This window comes from Lolium perenne, chromosome 4, assembly GCF_019359855.2.
Source record: "Lolium perenne isolate Kyuss_39 chromosome 4, Kyuss_2.0, whole genome shotgun sequence".
Lineage (NCBI taxonomy): Eukaryota > Viridiplantae > Streptophyta > Magnoliopsida > Poales > Poaceae > Lolium > Lolium perenne.
Genome location: NC_067247.2, coordinates 186,602,124 through 186,614,031, shown reverse-complemented (window position 1 = coordinate 186,614,031; position 11,908 = coordinate 186,602,124). Strand labels below are relative to the sequence as shown.

The window sequence follows — 11,908 nt, the reverse complement described above, 5'->3', positions numbered from 1 at the left end:
CATGTGAGTTTTTAATTATGCACTAACCCTCTAATGAGTTTGTTTCGAGTTTGGTGTGAAGGAAGTTTTCAAGGGTCAAGAGAGGAGGATGATACACTACGATCAAGAAGAGTGAAAAGTCTAAGCTTGGGGATGCCCCGGTGGTTCATCCCTGCATATTTCAAGAATACTCAAGCATCTAAGCTTGGGGATGCCCAAGGCATCCCCTTCTTCATCGACAAATTATCAGGTTCCTTCTCTTGAAACTATATTTTTATTCGGTCACATCTTATGTACTTTACTTGGAGCGTCTGTTTGTTTTTGTTTTTGTTTTTGTTTGAATAAATGTTTGTGTGGGAGAGAGACACGCTCCGCTGGTTCGTATGAACACATGTGTTCTTAGCTTTTAATGTTCATGGCGAAGGTTGAAACTGCTTCGTTAATTGTTGTATCGTTGGAAACGGGAAATGCTACATGTAGTAATTGGTATGATGTCTTGAATAATGTGATACTTGGCAATTGTTGTGCTCATGATTAAGCTCTTGCATCATATACTTTGCACCTATTAATGAAGAAGTACATAGAGCTTGCTAAAATTTGGTTTGCATAATTGGTCTCTCTAAAGTCTAGATAATTTCTAGTATTGGGTTGAACAACAAGGAAGACGGTGTAGAGTCTTATAATGTTTACAATATGTCTTTTATGTGAGTTTTGCTGCACCGGTTCATCCTTGTGTTTGCTTCAGACAACCTTGCTAGCCTAAGCCTTGTATCGAGAGGGAATACTTCTCATGCATCCAAAATCCTTGAGCCAACCACTATGCCATTTGTGTCCACCATACCTACCTACTACATGGTATTTCTCTGCCATTCCAAGTAAATACTTCATGTGCTACCTTTAAACCTTCAAAATGCTTCTCAATTTGTGTCAATGTTTTATAGCTCATGAGGAAGTATGTGGTGTTTATCTTTCAACCTTGTCATTTACTTTTGACAGACTTTCATAATGGACTAGTGGCACATCCGCTTATCCAATAATTTTGCAAAAAGAGCTGGCAATGGGATTCCTAGCCCCGATTAATCAAACTTCATTAATAATTCTCTTCACATGTTTTGCTCTGATTCATCAGTAAGCAACTTAATTTTGCAAATAGACCATCCTCCATGGTATGAGATTGATGGTAGGCACCCGAGGATTCGGTTAGCCATGGCTTGTGTAAGCAAAGGTTGGGGGAGTGTCACTCATAATAAAACTAAAGTACATGTGTAAACAAAAGAGAAGAGGGATGATCTACCTTGCTGGTAGAGATAACGTCCTTCATGGGAGCCGCTCTTGAAAGTCTGGTTGGTGAGGTAGTTAGAGTGCCCACTACCATTCGTTGACAACAACAAACACCTCTCAAAATGTTACTTTTATGCTCTCTTTATGTTTTCAAAATAAAAGCTCTAGCACATGATTTAATCAATGCTTCCCTCTGCGAAGGGCCATTCTTCTATCTTTTATGTTGAGTCAGTTTACCTACTTCCTTCCATCTTAGAAGCAAACACTTGTGTTAACTGTGCATTGATTCTTACATACTTGCTTATTGCACTTGTTATATTGCTTTGCATTGACAACTATCCATGAGATGTACATGTTACAAGTTGAAAGCAACCGCTAAAACTTAATCTTCCATCGTGTTGCTTCAATGCCTTTACTTTGAATTTATTGCTTTATGAGTTAACTCTTATGCAAGACTTATTGATGCTTGTCTTGAAAGTACTATTCATGAAAAGTCTTTGTTATATGATTCAATTGTTTAACCATTGTATTTACCATTGTCTTGAATCGCTGCATTCATCTCATATACTTTACAATAGTATGATCAAGGTTATGATGGCATGTCACTCCAGAAATTATCTTTGTTATCGTTTACCTGCTCGGGACGAGCAGAAACTAAGCTTGGGGATGCTGATACGTCTCCGACGTATAGATAATTTCTTATGTTCCATGCCACATTATTGATGATATCTACATGTTTTATGCATACTTTATGTCATATTTATGCGTTTTCCGGAACTAACCTATTGACGAGATGCCGAAGGGCCAGTTGCTGTTTTCTGCTGTTTTTGGTTTCAGAAATCCTAGTAAGGAAATATTCTCGGAATCGGACGAAATCAACGCCCAGCATCTTAGGATTGCATGAAGCTTCCAGAACACCCGAGAGCCGCCAGAGAGGGGCCACAGGGGGCCCACACATGGGGCTGGCGCGACCAGGGCCTGGGCCGCGCCCCCCTATTGTGTGGCGGCTCCGTACCCCCTCCGACGCCGCCTCTTCGCCTATTTAAGCCTCCACGACCGAAATCTTCGAGACGGAAAAGCCACGGTACGAGAAACCTTCCAGAGCCGCCGCCATCGCGAAGCCAAGATCTGGGGGACAGGAGTCTCTGTTACGGCATGCCGCCGGGACGGGGAAGTGCCCCCGGAAGGCTCCTCCATCGACACCACCGCCATCTTCATCAACGCTGCTGTCTCCAATGAGGAGGGAGTAGTTCTCCATCGAGGCTCGGGGCTGTACCGGTAGCTATGTGGTTCATCTCTCTCCTATGTACTTCAATATAATAATCTCATGAGCTGCCTTACATGATTGAGATTCATATGATGATGCTTGTAATCTAGATGTCATTATGCTAGTCAAGTGGATTTTACTTATGTGATCTCCGGAGACTCCTTGTCCCACGTGTGTAAAGGTGACAGTGTGTGCACCGTGTGGGTCTCTTAGGCTATATTTCACAGAATACTTATTCACTGAGTTATGATTTGAGTTGGATGTCTCTATGAAATTGTGGTGTGTTAGTACCTCCCGTGAATGCTCAAAGTGACAGCGTGGGGTGTTCATTAGTACTTGGGAATACATCTTTAAGATTTGCCTACATGATGAATTAGAGTTCGTTATCTTGCCAGAGAGTAATTCGGAATAGCATAGTGAGGTGCTTATTTATATTCCTTTATGATTACAATGTTGAGAGTGTCCACTAGTAAAAGTATGATCCCTAGGCCTTGTTCCTAAATACTGCTATCGCTGCTTGTTTACTGTTCTACTGCATTTGTACTGTCCGCAATATTACCACCATCAACCACACGCCAGTCCTGAGCAAAGCACTTTTCTGGTGCCGTTGCTACTGCTTATATTTATTCATACCACCAGTATTTCACTATCTCTTCGCCGAACTAGTGCACCTATTAGGTGTGTTGGGGACACAAGAGACTTCTTGCTTTGTGGTTGCAGGGTTGCATGAGAGGGATATCTTTGACCTCTTCCTCCCTGATTTCGATAAACCTTGGGTGATGCACTTAAGGGAAACTTGCTTCTGTTCTACAAACCTCTGCTCTTGGAGGCCCAACACTGTCTACAAGAATAGAAGCACCCGTAGACATCATACCTTCTCAGGTATCTGCCTCCTCCCATCTTTCCATCGAGAAGCGTTGCACTTCGGACAGTTGTCAAGCTTGGCGAATTGCTTCCAAAACAACACACAGTTATTGGGGCACACATGTATTGTATCATAGCCAAGCCCCAATCTTCCGATGATGCTCAAAGCTTCATCATAATTTCTGGGAATTGAACTTTTGGGGTATTGCTATGTTAAGATCCGGAGTATCGCGTTGAATGCGGCATTGCTTATCCGGTAGTAAGATTTGACATGGAGAAGCTTCACGGTGAAGGTAAATCTTGAAAATGTACCACCATCACTTGCTGCACGCTTCGCCTCATCTATCAACTCAGCAAAGATAGTCTTATCTCCATCACCACCTTGTGGTTCTGACTTGTACAAGTCCCTGAACAGGTCAGGAATTCTGCCATCCCCATTCCCATCTTCCTCCTCCAAACCATCATCCATATGTTGATCATCTTCTACAAAATCATCGCCTTCATGATCAACATGGTGTGCCTCTCCATCAAGTTGATCTTGTTCAGGTTGAGGTGCATGCAAAGGCTCTCCATGATGGATCCACCGATCGTAAGTGCTTGCCATCCCATACATTAGCAGATGAGCCTCTACGTTTGCTAGAGTTTGTTCTTCGCGGTTGAGACAGCTGCGGCACGGGCAAAGAACTTGAGCATCCTCGCCAAAACTTCTGTGAACAAACTGCATAAATTCTTCAACTCCCTTTGTATGTTCAGTAGAGAGTCTTCTAACCCCCTTTCTGATCCAGCTCCATCTGCATGCCAAAGACCAAAAAATGTTGAAACTTCATTAGCAATGCCAGTAAAATCATTGGACATGACAGTAGAATGTTTTCCACAAATAAAGAAATGCACAAACTGAAGCCCTGCAGTTTCTACCAAATAATCTTATTATAGTTTCTACCAAATAATATACAGACCATGATAACTTGTTCTTCTACCAACTGAGCAACAGAAGTCACACAAGCAACAAGTTAAATCAGAGCCAATAGGTGTTCTCTATCAGTTTCATTAGTAGTTTTTCACAGAACTGCTGAGGAGGCAATTTGGAGTATGCAGAGACTAACCTTCAGTATTAACCAATTCTAGATTTTACTTGCTATCTACAACATGTTTGCAACGAGAGATACAGTTTTAACCCAACATATTTATTGTGAATAACATGAGAAAAACCTTGCTGCAGGGATAACAAACTTCCTCCTAAGTCATACTCATTCTATTACTTCATATAACAAATTTACAGTCAATTATTCTTAGAAATTAATTGTCACTATTTATAGACTGATTTATGTTTGGAGAGAAATTGATTGACCCTATGTCAAATTACAGGAGATAATAGACCTCGGCCACTACATGACTTACAGGGAATGCTTACACGTAGCTTATACTAGAAATGTTGATTGCGTCGTAGCAGATTTTCCAAAATGAAAAGGCAAACAAGACAATCTTAAAATATCACTATCTTAGTCACAACCCACCAACTATTAAACTTTTTTTTGCAGGTACACCAACTAGTAAACTTGATGGAGAGCATAAGAGAAGTAGCCTGAACAAGAATAATGTATAAACCGGCAACAGAAGCTGAAAACCACACAGTGCAACACACTTGATTGTTCAAATTCCCCACAGGAGCGAAGGAATTTTCAGAAAATCGCTGTCTTTCTGAACTAGAAAAGCAAGTAGACACTAATCGACTTACTGCAGACCCAGAGACAGAAGCTAAGCTTCACTTCAGGCCAATTAGGATGATCACACAACTAGAAGAAAGCAGTCATACTAGAGAAGAAAAAACTAAGGACCAACATGGAACTGTCTGCCCGAAAGCGACATCATCTAACAGGTAACGACCACAGCTTCTCTATGTACTCAGCTAGTATGAAATCCATCATCAGATCATCAGTAATACATCGAGGCGGATGTGCTTACACGACGAACCACTGACCACACGGCGAAAATCGGGAGTTCACCGCGTCGGCGCGAGTTGGGCGACTGCTACGCTCGAATCTGCGCAATCCGGATACGGCAAGCAACTCTGGCTCGCGCGCCTACGAATTCTACAGCCTCGGCGGCGCCGTTCTACTATTGTACCGATCGATGGGATGGACGGAAACGGGGTAGGATGGTGTTTTATATTTTCAGGTGGCACAAATTTGCAGCCCAAAAAGGCCAACCTTTTTCCATGACAGAGAGGGGTAAGAGGAAACGGTGCAGACCTGGAGGTGTCCGCCGATGGGATCTCGTCATGGACGGGGGCTCGTCATCGAGCGGCTTGGTCCTGTCGTGGCTGAGGTGTTCCACCGCCCAGGAGGCCACCCCTGCTTGGCCGCGGTACCTTCTCCTCCGCGGGTCACCTCCAGTTACTACCGCATCCGTCCCCACCGGTCGCCTCCGCCGGTGGTAAGAACGATCGAGACGGTGGCGAGGCGCTCCAGCAGGTCTACCGCCCGGAAGACACCCCCTTGCTCGGCCACGCCACCGCCCCCTCCGCCGATCGCCGGCCACCGCCCCTCCACCGGTCGCCGGCCCCAGCCCCCTCCACCGGTCACCGGCACCAGTCGCCCCGTATCTGCTCCGGTCACTTGCAGAATTGTCTAGTCTTCTTTTTTTTTGAGAAAGGAATTGTCGAGAAGGTGCTCCCCTTAGAGAATTAGGTCCCGCACTAAGATGGGCTCGGCCCATGTTACGTTCGCCTTAGGTGCACAGGTTTTCGATCCTCTCCATCACTCGCTCAGGTACAATTTCTCTTTTTTTTTCTTTTTTTCTTCTTTTTCTTACTGTTTATATTTATATAAATGTTCGAATTTTAAAATGTTCCAATCTGAAAATTTCAAATTCGTAAATTGTTGAGATAAAAAATCATTCAAATAATATTTTTTAAAAAATATTTTTAATAATTTAAATCGTTGGTTGACCCGTTTCTGGATAATCGCTCCTCTAGTCCTCTTCCGCCAGATAATAACTACAACAACGCTTGAAGACCAAAAATTCGATGATTCATCATGTACTCCATTATTCCATCTGGAGCCATGCACGTGGTTGCTAGCTCCTTTTTATTCATGTATAGGGTTCCTTTTCTCACTGTTTTGATCCATGTCCATGGTTGTCGTGCAGGTCCCACTGCTGCATAGTCATGCCAACACATCACCAACTAAGACCTTATTGTATGGTCATGGACGTCATGACCATTTAAATTGGTCAAAATTAAGGTCGTGAACGATTGTTGTTAACCCTACGACCAATTCATGTAATGCGAATGTGACCTTTCTGACAAAATTTGGTCATACTGTTTCAGGGTCTAGACCCTCCCAAACGCCTGACGACCATTTGTCGCGACATGGTCATAGATCTATGACGAAAAGACCGATGGTCGTTATGAAAAGGTCACCAGTGAGCATATTTCTTGTAGTGTCATCACCATGACCTAGTCATTCACTGCACAACTTTATGGATGAAATATCACTGTGTGGGCCCTTTGTATCTCTCTATCCCGCGGATGAAAAAAAATCCTGATATTGATACATACATCTCAACCTATCCCACTGAAATACCTGATCAACACATTTATGACTACCATGTTACTGAGTAGCGATTGATGATGTCAAAGAAACGCCGGTGACAGTGATTCTAATATGATCTCATGGTCTAAGGATTAGGTCACTACGGTTTCATCAACAATGTACATTTGAACTTGATATGATTTTGATCACGTTACAATATTTATATATTGGGTATGTCCACCATATCATTCAATCAATGATATGACCTTATTGTCAATGACATTGGTGTCCATGACTGGGAAACCTTGATCAATGATTTACCACAATGAGCTAGTTCGTACATGAGTACTTGCCTTGGACCCTTGTTCGTTCACAATACCACATGTGTATCAGTGTTTCCGCTTAATATAGTTATATCATGGCAAGAAACTATTATGAACATTTGATATGTAAATAATAAATACCGGAAATGTGTTTTGGCTCCCGGGACCACCTGCTCCCGCTTCATGGACCAGTCACGCCCTGCCACCAGGAAACCAATCTGCATATAGCTTCAGGTATTGGTCTCAGTATATAGATTACTAGCAATGGATGGGCGCGGCGCCGCCGCGCCATCTGTGTTATACGAATTTAAAAACGCTCTCAAATTGATTGAAGCGGTGAATTTTTTTAATTTTTTTTTTGTTCTTCAAACAATAAGCTTTAAGATAGTTGGTAACAAAATCTCATAGTGCAGGTATAGGTGTTTTTTAAAAGAATACGGGGGCCCTATAGTGATCTTTTTTTAAATAATAAGAACCTAAATCTGTGTCCATAGGGATTTGAACATGGATAGTTGGGTCGTACATGCGCTTCTTTAACCAAGTGCATGCATAAGTGTGGTTTGTACAATTTATGTAAGGAAGAGGTGGGGTGTACATGCTTTTAATATGAGTGTGTATTATCAGTACAATGTCAAATAATCCACCGTGAACAAATATATTCCCTTATGTGAATTCTGATATGTGGTTGTAGGTAGAGTAGGAACAGCAGAAATTAATTTCGAGACCACGGTAATTGTTTATGTGGATTGATCGAACCATGTGAAGCATGGTTACTTGTTGGAGCTGCTGCTGTATCACTTCTGGTTCCGACAGATTATGCTTGAATCTCTGGAGTGCCTTACCATCATATCCTACATCATGCATCCACTCTTCATATGCTTTATTTACAAATATGTCAGCACGAACCTGCATTCAAGTTGAGCAAGGTCATTGTACTCGATAGAATATTAGTGTTCAGGTATGGTGATTTGCGTGAAAAAGGCAATGTATGCACAGAAAATAGTTAGCTAAGATATTTGGGCATATAGATTTCAGAATCAAGACTTTATAGTAGGAGTAGCACAGATAATCTGGAATATATAGAACCCAAACTATCAGTAGATAGTTTTCTTTAGTTATTGTTGACAACTCACACTGGGAACACAAAATTTCAAAACTAAAATAAGTATGTTGAAGGGTAAACTTCCATTTTTTTTGTTGAAAATGAGAATGGTAATAATTTGTTGAAACCATATTAGCAGCAGACTATCAAATGGTATCTGAACATGGATAATCTGCCAATGCGCTCAGTCTTTGTCTTTGCTGCTTCATTTCTTTTTGTCTCGGATTTTTCAGCTAAGCTGATCCGTTTTTGGCTGACTTTTGCTACTAAAAGGAAAAGGAGACTAAAATTACCATTTTCTTGGCAACGATGCTGCAGCTCTTTCAATTGTATTGAAGTCTGGTGTTTACCTGTCGCCGAAAGAGCTCTTTGTTAATCTGCTTTTGCTTGGTGTAGTAGCCAATGCTTTGGCCTTCCTTTTCTTTTTTCAGAGGTGGAGATGGCATCCTTAAGTAAGCAGAATTGCATATCATTAGACACGTTTTGTGCAGGAGTAGTATACCATTTAAGCTTTTCCTATGGAAAATCGAATCAATAAGTAGGCTGTGTTCTTTGTGTATCACTTAAGGTAATATCCACAGAAAAAGGCAGCGAAAGACATGCAGTGTAAGCACGTGCCTCTAAAATGCCAAAGGGCTTTTGCATTGTGTACAAAACAGGGGAATGTTTTGAGGCTCCGGGACAACTTCATTCACCTTGGTGCGCTGAGTAAATTTGAATCTATACTGCTGATCCGTTGTCCTGTATTTCTTACGTGCATCTGCAAAGATGAAGTTCTATATGGTATACACTGAACCTTCTTTTAGGAGGTCCTTGAACTGATCTATACGTTTGCCTGGTATGTGTCCTTCCATTGTGTTTCCCTATGATGAAAAAGAAAATTGTAATATTAGCTGTGTGAAAAAGGAATAAAAGGGCTTTCCTGAATATTCATATACCTTATTCACTATGATAAATATATTAGCTACTAAAAAGTGTTTGCAAATTGTAATCCAAGAGATCTTGTATATTCATGAATTGGCATGTGAAAATTATTCCTTAGTAGGATTGCTAGGCAAAATAAATCATATATTTTAGAAACATGAGCTTGAAGGTGGTGGCATAACAAATATTTTTCATACAATGGGAGAACTCCAGTTACTGGAGCGTCTATTAAGTTTTATCTACGAAAGGGAATACTCTAGAACATATTAAAATCATTTCTTAGTGGGATCATCCATTGCAAAGCCAATAAAAAGTGTATGCAGAGTATAACTCAAAGGGTTAGGCATACATATGGATTAGAAAGCATGAAAACTATTCCTTGGTAAGATTGCGAGGTAAAATAAGTTAAGATACAGGGGCGTCATAAATATGTTTGTTCGGATGGGAGAAGTTGAGATACAGAGGCATCCATTGCTCCTTAATGTGAAGTGTATGCAAAGTATAGTTCTAAAGGTGAGACGTCTCTACGAATCAGTACATATGAAACTCGAGTTCGAATGAACTGTGCAAAATAGAACACATGAGCATAGGTGTAGTGGCATGACAAATCGTGGACAAAAAAGGAAAGATATCATTGGAGGTATCCCTGTGCAATGCAAGACAATGTAATGTACTGATAATAGACAAATGAACAGATGGAAACTTATCATCTCAGATGGTGAAAGAGTACCTCATGGTCCACGAGAATAAAATGTAACTCGTCACATTGTGCTCATTTGCTGATCCTTAGAGTTTGTTGTAACTCACCACATTCGTACAGGAAGTCAGGGAGATATCAGTTTACTGCAAGCCATGGATTTACTCAAACCTAAAACAGAACAAATATTTACTAATAAAGCGTAGAAGTGGATAGTAGGACAGTATGGCAGGACAGCTCCTTAATACTTTTCTTACGACCTGATAATCTTTAGCCCCAGTAGTCGTCTTCATGGTCAGAAGAAAATATGGCCATGTCCTTCCCTTGATTGAGGGCCCCGGATCTGGAAGAACTATTGTTTCCTTCGTTGGATGCACAACATTGTCGTCAGCGGTGAAGACAACACCCATCGGCGCGGTGGCCTTGTCGGCCTTCACCAATCAAGCGACATCGAGGGCTCACGGGACAGCTATGGCCCAGGCTGGGATAGCAGCGACTATTCAATGGCGCGCTTGATATGATCCTCTTCTTTTTCCTTGGTCAATGGTCTGTACTCTTGTAGTTCAGAACTGGTGATTTTCTGGGCCTCCTCTTTGCCATCCTCTCCAGAAAATAACCCAAGTGTTGCAACAATTTCATTAGTTCGGTCAGGCTGCTAAATTTCTTCTCCTGCATTCAAAGTTAAATAATATTACTCATGACTGGAAAAATAAAAATTCGTAAGAAGAGCTTATTGAAATTCTGAGCAAGAAAAAAAAGCATGCTTAGTGATACAAATACTCCCTCTACAGGCATATATGGCTCATGCTTATGTAGTATCAATTCAGAAATGTCCTTCTCTTTTTTCAGATCAATGTAATTTAGGTAACTGAAAATAAGAATCCAACAGTGATAGGAGACCCCAACAATGCTAGGAGACCCTTAATTACTTTCCCTCCTCAAGTGTGAGCATTAAACTATATTAGTTGAATTTACAATCAAGAAGCTCAATTAACTCTTGTTCCTCTTTTGATGTTAAAAACTGCTGGTTGTACGTAGACCATGATTGCTCTAGTTAGGCAGATTCAGAGACCGATGGAAACTACCTGACACTCGAACAAATTATTTCAAACAGAGCGGGACTAAACTGGCATATTGCACAAGTACAATGCCAATACCGGATGTAAAATAAAGTGTGCCTTCCATTTTGGGACGGAGGGAGTAATACATACCCATAGCATCCCATTTTTCGAAAATCCTATTCAAATACAAACTTCCTTTTAGGTATCTAGAGAGTAACAGTCCAAGGGAATTCCACGGCTATGAGATAGGAAGTGCGCATTGTATTTTAAAGTGTGTTGGTGCTCAAGTTTAGTCAGTGTTGTTCCAATAACCCTTAGACAGAGGGCGAGGTAACACTTCACTCGTTTCTGAGCAAATTCAGAGGTCCAGACCTCTGAATTGGGGAGGCCGAAAATTACACTTGCGGGGCTGGACCTTGGAATTGGCCTCCGAATTCCACGGCCCAATTCCAAGCGCAACCAAACAGCGGAATTGACCTATATGGGCCTCAATTCCAATTCCGAGCCACAATTCTGTGCAACCAAACAGGGAATAAGGGCGAGACGTTCCTAGGATATTTTTGGCTTCTCTTTGGAACAAAAAGAACTGCAATACTTATAGCGACGGCGGTAAAAGGTTACCCAATGTAGTAATAAGATGCATCTGCTGAGAACTAATTTCCCTAAGAAAGCAACCAACTAATAATAACATGCACTCAACAAAAAAGATTAGATGATCAAAGTGAAAAAACATGACAGTTTTATCTACCAGGAGCCATACACTTTCATCATTTATGTGACACATCCGTATAGATGAATTTCCTGTAAGCATTGTACCCAAAAAGCAGCAGTTAAAACACGATTTATGCATGCTTCTCAGAGAACCCACATGAGAAAA

At 41.4% G+C, this 11,908-nt stretch overlaps 1 long non-coding RNA gene across 1 annotated transcript; it reads right to left on the bottom strand.

The window, feature by feature from the left end:
* Positions 1-7,849: 7,849 nt before the first annotated feature.
* Positions 7,850-11,343, bottom strand: LOC127295402 (uncharacterized). Its single transcript, XR_011743142.1, has 3 exons — positions 10,004-11,343; positions 8,643-9,212; positions 7,850-8,153 (listed from the first exon to the last, which is right to left on the bottom strand). It is a non-coding gene; the product is annotated as an uncharacterized lncRNA (long non-coding RNA).
* Positions 11,344-11,908: the final 565 nt, after the last annotated feature.